Source organism: Marmota marmota, unplaced genomic scaffold (assembly GCF_001458135.2).
Source record: "Marmota marmota marmota unplaced genomic scaffold, marMar, whole genome shotgun sequence".
In the NCBI taxonomy this organism is placed as follows: Eukaryota; Metazoa; Chordata; class Mammalia; order Rodentia; family Sciuridae; genus Marmota; species Marmota marmota.
In genome coordinates, this window is record NW_025999896.1 from 1,435,627 (window position 1) to 1,447,965 (window position 12,339).

The window sequence follows — 12,339 nt, forward strand, 5'->3', positions numbered from 1 at the left end:
TCCCTCCCTCCCTCCCCTCCTCCCTTCCTTCCTTCCTTCCTTCCTTCCATTTTTGTTCCAGGGATTGAACCCAGGGGCGTTTAATCACTGAACCACATCCCCACATCATAGCCCTTTTTATTTTGAGACAGTGTCTCACTAAATTGCTGGCTTCCCTAAATTGCTGAGACTGGCTTTGAACTTACAATTCTCCTTCCTCAGCCTCCCAAACCTCTGATATTACAGGCATGCACCACTGTGCCTGGCAAGTTTCTTTTATTTCTGATGATATTCTAATAAAAAATGTGAAGATATGAATTTTCATCATCAACCAACAAACCCCCTGCCAGAAATTAAAGATAGGCTCAGAAGGTTTTGGAAGGTTCTTGCTGAGGAAGTCTGTCGATGCCCCTAGGTCTTTCCACTAAGTTTTCCTTTTCAGGATAGCTGAGGCAACGCTGTGGAATTAGTGGGGTATCCTTGTCCTCTCCAGACTCACTTGAGCATCCTTACGTCAAAGGACATCACTATCTTAGTTTGCTCTTGGCTATCATAGCCCAGGCGTCTGTCTTTGGTGAAAACCACAGGCCTGAACCAAACAAGTTCCAGCCACCATGACAGAGAACTGAGACCATGTCCAGGTCCAGACCATAGGACATTTATGCATCATCCCAGGATGAATCAGTCAGCCAGAAGGTGTCCCTTCCCAGGTGACTGAACAGCAAGCCTCTATACTACACCCAACACTTTTTAACCTTTTACTGTATCCTTCATATAGGAAATGGAGAGCTGGATTTATTTTCACAAACTGAACAAGCCTATGTAATCAACACCCAAATAAACAAATGGAGGCCCCAGAAGGCCCACTCATTCTCCTTTCCTTCCCCCTACCCACTTTTTCCAAAAGCAACCATATCCTATCTGGGTGTGGTGGTGCACACCTGGAATCCTAGCAATTCTGGAGGCTGAGGCAGGACTATCCTAATTGGCCAGCCTCAGCAAATTAGGGAGTCCCTGTCTCAAAATAAAATAAAAAAGGCTGGGGATGTAGCTCTGTGGTGGAAAGCCCCTGAATCAATATCAAGTACTGAAAAAAAAAAAAAAAGAAAAAGAAAAAGAAAGAAAAGAAAAAAAGTAATCATATCCTGACTTCTAAATCCATATGCCAGTTTTGTTTGCTTTGTACTTTATGCAAATGAATCAGACATATATTCTGTGTCTTCTTTCATTCAACATTATTGTTTTAGACATGATTAAAATGATAAATCTTATGTTAAATATATTTTGGTATTAAATTATGAACTAACTTAAAAAAAAAAGGAAAAAGAACACACAAAATGTATTACATGTCTAGGGCATGTAGGTATTAAATTCCAGGAGACTTAAAATATCAAGAATACTCTTTAAACCAGGCATGGTGGTGCATGGCTGTAATTCCAGCAACTTGGGAGTCTGAGGCAGGAGGACTGGGAGTTCAAAGCCAGTCTCACCAATTTAGTGAGGCCCTAAGCAAGTTAGTGAGACCCTGGCTCAAGCTAAGGCATAAAAAGGGCTGGGGTTGTCACTGAGTGGTTAAATGCCCTTGAGTTCAAAAGCAAAACAAAACTAAAAACTCTCTTTTTGGGGTACCAGGTATTGAACCCAGGGGTGCATAAGCACTGAACCACATCCCCAGCCCTTGTTTCTATTTTATGTAGAGACAGGGTCTCGCTGAGTTGCTTGGGGCCTCACTAAATTGCTGAGGCTGGCTTTGAACTTGAGATTCCCCTGCCTCAGTCCCCAAAGCCACTGGGGTTACAGTATGCCCTGCCCCACCTGGCAAAATAAAACTCTAAAAGCACCTATGTAACTACTACTCGATTATTCAAATCTTAAGGTTTTGCTGTATTCTGCTCCACTCCCTAGACTGCATTCTCTTCTTACTCTCCTGAAGAGGAAAGAAGAATTCTCATCTATGGCAAAATGTGGTCTTTTCAAGAGCCCACTTCATTGTCAGTAAGGAACCTGCATCTCTCCTCGTGGTTTTTGTTGCTCTATACTTCAGATAAACTTCGCTAGTAATTAACTATAGATATAATCCCTGAAAGTAGTCTTTGATTTTGCAAGGGGGTGGTGGTACCAGGGATTGAACTCAGGGGAACTCGACCACTGAGCCACATCCCTAGCCTTATTTTCATTCATTCATTCATTCATTTAATTTAAAGAGACAGGATCTCACTGCTTCGCTTAGCTCCTCGCTAAATTGCTGAGGCTGGCTTTGAATTTGCGATCCTCCTGCCTTGGTCTACCGAGCGGATGGGATTTCAGGCAGGTGCCACCTCACCACATGGGCTGATTTTTGTTGTTTGTTTGTTTTTATACTAGATAAAAGAACTACAGGTGGCGCTCCAGTTTAAAATGTCAAGAATTAGGCCTATGTATATTTCTCCTGCATTTTCCACTACTCTTGCTATGGGTGGAATTGTGTCCCACCAGCCTGACACATTGGCCCAAGCTTGTAATCCCAGCAACTAAGGCAGGACCATCTTATGTTTGAGGCCAGCCTGGGCAATACGGGGAAGACCCTGTCTCTACAAATAAACAAAACCCTACAACTACCTTTACTGTTTGCTGGAGGCAAAGGGAAAAGATAGTGGGAAAAGAACAGTGGTTACAAATATTAATTACCTCCAGGTGACCAGTTACAGCAACAAGGACTAATAAACATCTTGCATATTTCCTATTTATTCATTTATTGGTACCAGGGATTGAACGCAGGAGCACTTAACCATTGAGGTACATCCCCATCCCTTTTTTGTATTTTATTTAGAGTCAGGGTCTCACTGAGTTGCTTAATGCCTCGCCTTTGCTGAGGCTGGCTTTGAACTCTTGATCCTCCTGCTTCAGCCTCTTGAGTTTCTGGGATTACAGGTGAGCACCACCTCCTTTCTATTTAATTATGAATATTTCTCTCTCTCTCTCTCTCTCTCTCTCTCTCTCTCTCTCTCTCTCTCTCTTTCTCTCTCTCTCTCTCACACACACACACACACACACACACGGACAGAAAGAGTTTAAAAATTACCATTTTTGCATCTTCTTATTAAAATAATGCCGATGCTTATGTTTGGGCGGCCAGAGAGCTGAGCACAACTGTGCTGCGGCTAGCTTCAAACTCTCTTCACCTTAGGTCACCAGAGTTCCTCTGCAACAAGTGGCCCTACTAAGTCATCAAACAGGTCTTCAGTTCTGTAACAAGGGGTGGTCAACAGTTTCCCTGTTCTCCGGAGTGACACAGTGACAGAAGGCAGGGGCCAGAGAGAGAAGAGCACAGCACAAGATTCTAGCCTAGGTGGCGACAGCCTTGTGGATAGTGGTGAGATGGTCCAAATACATCACCAGCAACTCAAATCTGTCACATTAAGAAAGGAATATCTATTCGAGGAAAAATATGTCAAGTTATTTCCCAGGGGGAAATAAAAAGCCTCCGCGGGAAGGTGAGGAGGGGAGGTGGCAGGCTTGGATTTCTCTGTATTATTTTCAATACACCAAAAGCAGCAAAAATGCACGTTGTTTTCCGGTTTCTAGTGACTGCTAAGTCTGGAGAAAAGTAATATTTGTGTTTAACATTTTTGTGTTCTACCCTCAAGTTAACCAGAGATGATGGAAAACATTTTAAGTTAGTGAAAAAGAAAAAAAAAGAAAGGTCGGTCGTACATGAAAGTCAGCTGGCAGGACAGTTAGAAGTGTAGCGAAGGAGAACCTTCAGCTGGAGTTTCCAGGAATTGGTGTCACAGAACTAATTCAGTAGAGACAAAATAAAAACAAAGCACAATGATGTTCCTGGCAACATATTTAAAAAATGAAGAAACAAAAACTGCAAATAAATAATCAAATAACTCAAATATCCAAATTTAGAAGAATTGCTTAATAATTTACAGAATTGTCACCAAATTTTAGATACTCATTAAAATGATAAAGTCTGTAGAGTCATATTTCTACTAAGATGATGAGCGATAACAATGGAGTACAGGATTAGGGACATCACTGGCAAATAAAAGTTAACTTGTCACAAATGAAAATAATGGGCTAGCATAGTGACCACAAATCACTATCATTATTTTAAAAACGATTGGTTATTTCTACACTCTTTCCAACAAAGAGCATTTATTGCCACAAAAGTGGAAACTGTTAGTGAACAATTTCTGTTAGGATACCTAAAATGTCTATGAAATTATGACTATTTTAGTTGGTCGATTTGATGAGAACAGTAAAAATGAAATTATAGTGCCCAAATTTGTTTTTAGGAGACATTCATGCACTTTAGGAAAAAAGAGTAACAGAAAAGACTATGTATCTATTTTTTCATTTAATATAATGATTAGGGGTAATGTTCCTTAATTTGGAAAAGTTCTGGTTGACCCCGACGTGATTTGAACACGCAACCTTCTGATCTGGAGTCAGACGCGCTACCGTTGCGCCACGAGGCCTCCCAGAACCCGGCGCCGGACCGGTATCGTGAACAGATTTATCGTCAGCAACGAAAGGCGGAGCTTTATCCTTAAACTCCGCCTCTGAGATTTTAATCTGTGCTGTTCTTTCAGCCTCCGGGGGAGGGCGGGGTCAAGATGGGCGCGCACGCGCAAGGCAATCAAACTCATTCTGATGAAAAGAGACAAATTGTGTTCAAGTGAGTTTGGCTTAAGGTCCAATTCTTTATCCTTGGGACACATTGAATTCACTCAACAGAGAAGCGATATCAATGTGTTTGGGAATTTTTTTTCTGGAAATCATGTCATCACAGTGTCAGGGTAGTCCTCGCCTCCTGAAGAAATCTTACAGTTAATCCTGGCTCTGCAGCTGACTCACAGAGCCGCTTTAATTAGCTTCTCTGGGCTTTGGTTTCCTTATCTGTAATTCAGATTTGGGCATAATTCCACATTGTCACGCGGGTGAAAGCGCGCATCAGCAGTGACCAGAACCGAGTGTCCCTTAGGTGCGCGCCCAGCACACTAACGCTGCGCCAGCTCTACCGTTTCTAGGTCTGAATGCGTCTTTCAGGTGGCTCGATTAGACCTTTAAAAACTCCTAAAAGAAGACGTTAGCATCTGCGTTGGTGGTATAGTGGTGAGCATAGCTGCCTTCCAAGCAGTTGACCCGGGTTCGATTCCCGGCCAACGCAACTTTTTTTTTTTTTTTTTTTTTAAATTTATTTATTTATTAGTATTTCACCCCCTTGCTCCCCAGTGTATCACCGTGGTGTTTAGGGTTGGCCTTGAGGCACACTCTCCTCGGCCTGGGACTCTGGCCGCAAAGCCCTGCTAGTTCCCTCCCCACGAGAAGACCCTACTTACTGTGCAGGCTTGGGACTGGAGACTTCGGATCGTGATACGAACCCACAGATACAGACGCAGGGAGGCCAAAGGGAACCAAACCTAGCCTCGGCTTCTGGGACCCTGCGGCGCGGCTCGCCGAGGCTGGGAAACTAAGCTGCTCAGCTCAGCTACAAGATACGACTGGAGATGCCCATTTGGATAAGTAGGAAGCAAGTTCAGGGGTTCCTGTCTGACCGAGTATTGCGTGAGCTGTTTTATGCTGTTTTGCCCGTCTGTGTTTGCTAAGTTCTCATCAATGAACTCACCTAATGCACATATTGAGTAGGGAGAATAATGGCTAATGTAGCTGTCCGTTTAAATTGCAAATTACTTGAGTAAAATGCAAGCTGGCACTTAAAACATTCGCTCAGGAGTCAGAACGATCTTCCTCTTTTTCTTTGGGTCTTATTCTCAGGGCACAGACGGATTTTTACCAAATGAGTGGGATTTCATGGATAGAAAAGAAAACGGAGTAAACATAAAAATAATTTGATAGCTTCTCCCCGTCGGGGAATCGAACCCCGGTCTCCCGCGTGACAGGCGGGGATACTCACCACTATACTAACGAGGAGTGAGCTACGCAAAGCCCTTTCTGTATCCTTGATCTGGGATCTCGAAGGAGCTCAGTATGCTCATGGAGGGGTTTTGGAGGTTTGCCTTTTCAGTTTAGACCTCAACTGAACACGAGTCTTTATAAAGGTGGAAACAAGCAGGAGTTACCGAAAAAGAGAACCTGACTGTCCAAGCACACCCCGAATTGCTCCAATTTCCTTCAATCTGTCATTCACAACTGGAGGTTAATGGGCATCATTCAAATTGAAAGATGGCTCTAGTGGACAAGGTAAGGCAACAAACTGAAAAACGGGAAGCCAGCAGAATGTTTGCGTTTTGTCTAAGTCTGGACTACCTCTGCTGTCCCTGACAGCCCAGTTAGGACTACGCACTAAGTTTCTTCCTGCCACCGGGTGTCCACTCAGAACAAAAGAACTCACTGCACAGAGCAGTCGACACGGATCATTTTCCAGTTCAGTTAACGGAGCCACTAAGGGTCAGCAAAAGGCAAAGACAGGGCTCGTCCGGGATTTGAACCCGGGACCTCTCGCACCCGAAGCGAGAATCATACCCCTAGACCAACGAGCCGACGTGCTACGCTGCCCGCGACCGCCCTTAGAGGTCGCATCACACTTGCTGCGGTCCCGAGGACATCATCCATGGCTGAGACACACAGGCGTGCTGCTAGGAATCATTCTCCCCAAAGCAGTACTCTAGGACAAGGGTTTGAGAAATCTCTTGGCTGCTGGCCCAAGAGCTCCGACTCCTCCCAGGAAATAGCGTTGAGGAAGTGGGAGGGAGTGTGCTGGCATCGACCCGAAGTTGCTTTCAAGTTCTGCCTGGAACATCGGTTCCAGGTCCTGGTGGTCACCAATAGTTTTTTTGAAAGAGAAGATATTTGAGGACCATCCCCCATCCTTCCCGCCTCCTCCCGCAGCCGCAGTCCTCGGGCCCACCTCCCCATTGTAGAACTTTGGGGACAAGCCTGGTTTCGGGATGGGTTTGGGGCAGTTACTGAGTACTAAAGTACCTAAGTGAGCACCAGCCAGCCCCTCTCGCCTTTCCTGCATTTCGTGTAACTTACTGGGGTGGCCGGCAGGACATGCCCTGGCCTAGACTCGTCAATGGCCCACAGTGTCCCTACACGGGTGACAGGGCCCAGGTGACAAAGACAATGATTCCTGGGGCCAAGAAGACTGACGGAAGAGGTTTCATAAGAGCTGGTGTGGTTGGCGGGTCTGGCTTTCCAACCTCCAGAGTGGGGTGAGATACCAGGTCTTGTAACCAAACCAAAACTTCCCTGGACACCCTTGCCAATACTAATCCTAGGGCTTTCAGCCTGTAGGACCAGGTTACCCCTTAACCTCTGATCTAGCAATGGCTCTGCCTGTCACCTAAGACTTCTAGAAGGTAAAGAGCTCTAAGGCAAGTACCACACAAGTGTAGCCCAAGGCCAGGAAGCCCAGCTTTGATGCCTGGAAGTGTCCCTTGAGCTGCTCAGTGAGCCTCTAATTTCTTGGTGCACTCACCACTGCTCCTTCCGAGTTTCAGCCAGATCAACCGGGGTCAGTTACAGTCCAGCTTCTTGGGCCTTCCTCCAGCTCAGTGCCTGTCCCAGGGAATCCCCTAGGCCCGACTTTGACCTTCAGCGGCCCTGCACCAACCTGATAGCATCCATTGCTTGTTCCATAGCCAGTCCTGTGATTTGTGGGGCCACGCCCTTCTTAATGCTCAACCCACAGACACTTTGGTGGGGAGGACTTCAAAGAAGGGTTCAGGTCTTGGTTTTTTCTTTCTCAGATGTCCCCACTCAGCTTAATCTTTCCCATTAGAGTTGCAAATCTTTCAGATGGTTCTCGAGTTTCTCCCAGTGATCTTGGTGCCTCCTCTCCCTAATCACTTTCTCGCTCATTCTGGTCTTTCTTCGCTGAGCTCCCGGGCTTCCTAGCTAAATTCTCCAGTCTTCCTTCCCTCTCCTGACCTCAGGCACTGAATCTCCGCAAGGAAGAGACCAAAATCCTTCAAGACCAATAGTAAAAGTTGTGATTCCCTCCTCCTAGAAAAATGCATACCTTAGTGAATAAGAATATCCATGGTCAGTTTTATTCATACACCAGAACCACACTCCCAGGCTAACAAGTAAACACCTTAATGAGCACCATCAAGTCCTATTTCAAATGTAAAAGACTTTGAGGCTCCACTTTGGGAACACCTCCAGCCAACTCTTTTGTCTCAGAGCTGGAAAAACCGGAGGTGGGAGTGAACTCAGGTGGAAGTTATAGGAAGGAAGATGGGGGTGAATCTGGATAGAAAGAAAGATGATATAGCCTTGATATTTTTTCAATGCCTATTTTACATACATTTTGCTCCATGCTCTACCCTGAACCATATTTAAACTCCTAAGCTGGCACACCAAAATGGGCTTTTCTGCTCTCAAGCCCCCTACCTTATGGCGGGGGTTCTATCTCTTCTCTCTTCAAATATATCCAACTGTGTTTACTAGGCCCTCAGTGATTGTCCGTGAATTTTTTTTGTTTGTTTTTTAGTTGTATATAGACACAATTCCTTTATTTTATTTATTTTTATGTGGTGCTGAGGATCAAACCCAGTGCCTCACAGGTGCTAGACATGCTCTCTACCAATGAGCTACAATCCCAGCCCTGTCAGTGAATTTTATTCTTCAAAATTTGTGAGACAAGAACCCAGAGGAAATTGGCAAAGCCATGAATCTAATCTCATCTCAAAACTTCAGTTTCAATAGTGGGAAGGACCCCACTTTCAGAATCCAAAGAGTAAGGTGTAAACAACTGGTCATTTTTTCAATTGGAAGCAGTTTACTTTTTTTTTTTCTTTTTATATTTCGCATTTTAACAGAAGTCAGAAATTTACACTGAAAGATCCAATTCTAAGATTTAACTTCAGGCAGTCACAGTTTTTTGAAAGAGAAGATATTTGAGGAGCTCAAAACTCCTGACCCCAGTGCTTCCCAGGAGGATGCGGGTATCCTCCTGAAGTTTTTCCTTTTCAGATTCCACATCCTGTCAGTTACTGAAGCCTATTATTCAAGATCCTTAATGTCTTGAAGTCATCTCTACAACTGCCCTTGCAAGCTTTGGACATTTCTGTAAGCAACACCTGCCCCCACCCCACATGCTCTGATTGTAACATTTATGTAGCATATTATATAATTTAGTGAAATATGTTGTTTTTTTGTGTCATCCCAGTCCCATAAACTCCAGCAGGGCAGGTCTCCTCTCTTTGCTTCCTGCTGTATTCCCAGGTCTCACAACACTGCCTGTTTTGCTGTAACTATGTAATGGAAAGTTTCTACTTGGTCATAAGACTTGGCTCACCTCCTCCAGAAAGCCTCCCCTGACTATCCTCTACCCTCAGACTGGAGGAAATGCCACTTTTCTCCCCTATTCTGAGAACACCCTGTTATTTCCGCTGTTTACCGGTGACGACAAGTCCTTGTTTCCCCGAAGGCTGAAGTATAACACCAGAGAAGCATGCCGAGGCAAGTGAAGAGTGGAAAGTAGAAGCTTTATTAAAGGACAGCAGAAAAGACTTCTCCCCGGAGGAAAAAGAGGACCTGAGAGGTGGAATCCGTGGAAGCGGGAGGTCTTCCCTTTTTTATAGCTAAGGTCTTCTTTCAGCTTTCCCACATTCATGTCTTTTGTTTCCCTTTATCTTGCAGTGATAGAATGCAAGTAGGGAAGGTCAAAAGGTGGGAAATAGGTGGGCTGAAGGAGTAATCTGGGCAGGAAGGGTCTGGGGCGGTTTTTGATTAGCACTTCCTCATTTGCTGTGAGCTTCATTAACAGTTCCTTAGGATGGATTCCTGGCCTTGTGGACATTAACATTTCAATTTCCAGCAAGTGCTGCTCTGGTTTCCTGGACTCCATTCTCAATAATGTGCTCCATTTTCTTTATCTTACTCAATATTAGACCCGATTTACTTAACTACACTATCCTCAAATCTGGCTTCACTGTCCCTGCCCTTAGCACTTTATGTTGTGATTGCTGTCTTCTCAAGAGCTCTGAGAAAAGGGTCTGCTTTATGCATGTGTTTACGCAGTGTTTGCCAGTGTTGCATACAAATGTGGTCTGGATATCTCGCTTGAGGTGGAGACAGCAATTCTTCCAGGTCAACATTTTTACTCAGTATCTCACAACAGATCCTGGGCCAAGGAAATGCTGGGCCTTCGGACACACCACAGGTCTGCCTTCTCTGGGTCCTGCCACCATTCACTCCTACCTTCACCAGCCCTGCCTCAGGGCTCCAGGAGTGTGTCCTGCTGTCCACACCAGGTTCCCTGGAAACTGCACTGGCAAGGCAGTTTTCTACTCCCTTTCCTTGTTACAAGGCCAATTCATGCCAATTTAATAATGAACACACAGTTTTGAGAAAAAAGAAAAAGAAATTTTATTGCTTTGCTAGCAACAGAGAAACACAGGGGACTCCATCCAGTCCCTGAGGCAGTGATTCTGCCCATCAGGGAAAGAAAACAGAGAACTTTTTTAAAAAGCTCTTCAAAGGCTACATTCCAGAACTGTTGGGGTCCTGGGTCACCCTGATGGTGTGTTTGTGGTAGGCTACACTAGTTAATTTGGGAGATAGTCACTTCCTAGTTCTTCTGGTGACATCTCTTTCCTGTGGAGAACAGATAACTCAAGGTAATCTGATTCCCTTGAGATGAATTCCAAGTTAGGGAGTGGGAGAGGAAAAGAGGAAAAGAAAAAAACAAGTCAAAAGGTAAAGTGGGCCACTGTCACTCCTTATAGTTCCAGTTCTTCGAGGACTTCTTTTAGGAAACCCAGATAGCTCCGGGCCAAAGGAAATCTTGCTAGTGGACCCAGACTTTCTGCTTGTGGAGAGCTAGCCATAGAGGTAACTACACGTGAAAGGCCCAGTTACCTACAAGTCGCACCACATTTTGAATATATATTTTTAAAATATTTATATTTTACAATATATAAAATACATATAAAATAATGAGGCCTCAAGACAAAAGAAATATAATTTAGTACCAAACAAAACCAAGTGGCTCAAATTCTAGGAGACCTCCTATAGTAGAAGCAATTTGGGTGGTAGGGGAGCTGCCAGGCTAGCACACCCCGCCACTGGGCTGTAGCACCCGCGAGGCAAAAGATTGGCGGGCTGGGCCGGATTGCCAACAGGTGAGAGGGCCAGCTTGGGAGCGGCGGCCCACCAGGGCACCGGGATGCTCTGAAACCCTTGAGTTCTCTGATAGAAAAACAGTCCTTTAGGGTATTGAGGAGACAAAAGTCTTAAGTCACAAAACAGACAAAACCTGAAACCCTCCCACCCAACTGAATAAAGGCACCGCTGGGATTCGAACCCAGGATCTCCTGTTTACTAGACAGGCGCTTTAACCAACTAAGCCACGGCGCCAGGGATAGTATTGTTTTTCCCTAATAAGCACTACAGGAATATAGCATTCGCGTCTATACATCTTATGCAAACTCAATGGAAATCAACTGGACTTTGGGAACATATTACTTCCACCTGATTCCGGAAAGGGCAGGGAAATACTTTCAAACATAGCAAGAAGTGCGTAGTTGGGGCACTTCTCATATTCTAGAATTCTGAGATAATAGTATTTGGAGAGTGCCGACTGGATTAGAGGGTCTCTCGATCGAGAACAAAAACTACACGTAGTCGGCAGGATTCGAACCTGCGCGGGGAGACCCCAATGGATTTCTAGTCCATCGCCTTAACCACTCGGCCACGACTACAGGCCTATGTAAAGTTCTTTCTGTGCCTTTCTTAGTTTCCCCACGTCACAAGCAGGATGCACTTTCTTACTGTTTTTATTCCAAGCCTATTAGGACTGAGATAGGACCGCGAAAACGACAGAATCAAATAGAACTGGAGTCAGCCTGTCTTCCGGCCCCGCCTTTTTAGAGATCTTCTCTATTCTCCCAACAGCTTCAGATAACTGTACCTCCCGGAAGAGGACGCGAAGATGCCTGTGTGGGTTTCTTTCCAGTTCCTGGAGAGCTGTAGGAAGTTGTTTTCAGAAACAGTAGGTGTAACGTTCGGTGATCAAAAAGCTCCGACATGGGGCAGGAGTATTTCAGGGCCGAAGATTGAGAAAAACCAGAAAACTCTGGCCCGTACGGGGATCGAACCCGCGACCTTGGCGTTATTAGCACCACGCTCTAACCAACTGAGCTAACCGGCCAGACACGTCCTATTTGCTCCTCGCTTCTCCACTTCTGGTATTCTGAGAGGGAGGGCGCGAACCTAGCCAAAACATGGAAACTACAACCTTGACGAGTCAAATTAAGATACCCCAATGCGGACTGAAGCCTATCTTAAGATACCCCAATGCCGACTGAAGCCTATCTCTAACAGCCAAGAAGAAATGCTCTTTAAGTGCTGTAAAGGGGCTTTGCTCTACCTCTCCACCTAGAAGCAAGCAGCTCTCAG

The 12,339-nt window shown here is 45.0% G+C and overlaps 7 non-coding genes and 1 pseudogene across 7 annotated transcripts; 1 reads left to right on the forward strand and 7 right to left on the reverse strand.

Moving 5' to 3' along the window:
• Positions 1 to 1,872: 1,872 nt before the first annotated feature.
• LOC125615046 lies at positions 1,873 to 2,073 on the reverse strand (annotated as a pseudogene).
• A 2,300-nt stretch (positions 2,074 to 4,373) lies between these two features.
• Positions 4,374 to 4,445, reverse strand: Trnaw-cca. The gene has a single exon. It is a non-coding gene; the product is annotated as a tRNA-Trp (tRNA).
• Positions 4,446 to 5,065: 620 nt separating this feature from the next.
• Trnag-ucc lies at positions 5,066 to 5,137 on the forward strand. Its single transcript has one exon. It is a non-coding gene; the product is annotated as a tRNA-Gly (tRNA).
• A 692-nt stretch (positions 5,138 to 5,829) lies between these two features.
• Trnad-guc lies at positions 5,830 to 5,901 on the reverse strand. The gene has a single exon. It is a non-coding gene; the product is annotated as a tRNA-Asp (tRNA).
• A 497-nt stretch (positions 5,902 to 6,398) lies between these two features.
• On the reverse strand, positions 6,399 to 6,470 carry Trnap-cgg. The gene has a single exon. It is a non-coding gene; the product is annotated as a tRNA-Pro (tRNA).
• A 4,754-nt stretch (positions 6,471 to 11,224) lies between these two features.
• Trnat-agu lies at positions 11,225 to 11,298 on the reverse strand. The gene has a single exon. It is a non-coding gene; the product is annotated as a tRNA-Thr (tRNA).
• A 262-nt stretch (positions 11,299 to 11,560) lies between these two features.
• On the reverse strand, positions 11,561 to 11,642 carry Trnas-aga. The gene has a single exon. It is a non-coding gene; the product is annotated as a tRNA-Ser (tRNA).
• Positions 11,643 to 12,017: 375 nt separating this feature from the next.
• Positions 12,018 to 12,091, reverse strand: Trnai-aau. The gene has a single exon. It is a non-coding gene; the product is annotated as a tRNA-Ile (tRNA).
• Positions 12,092 to 12,339: the final 248 nt, after the last annotated feature.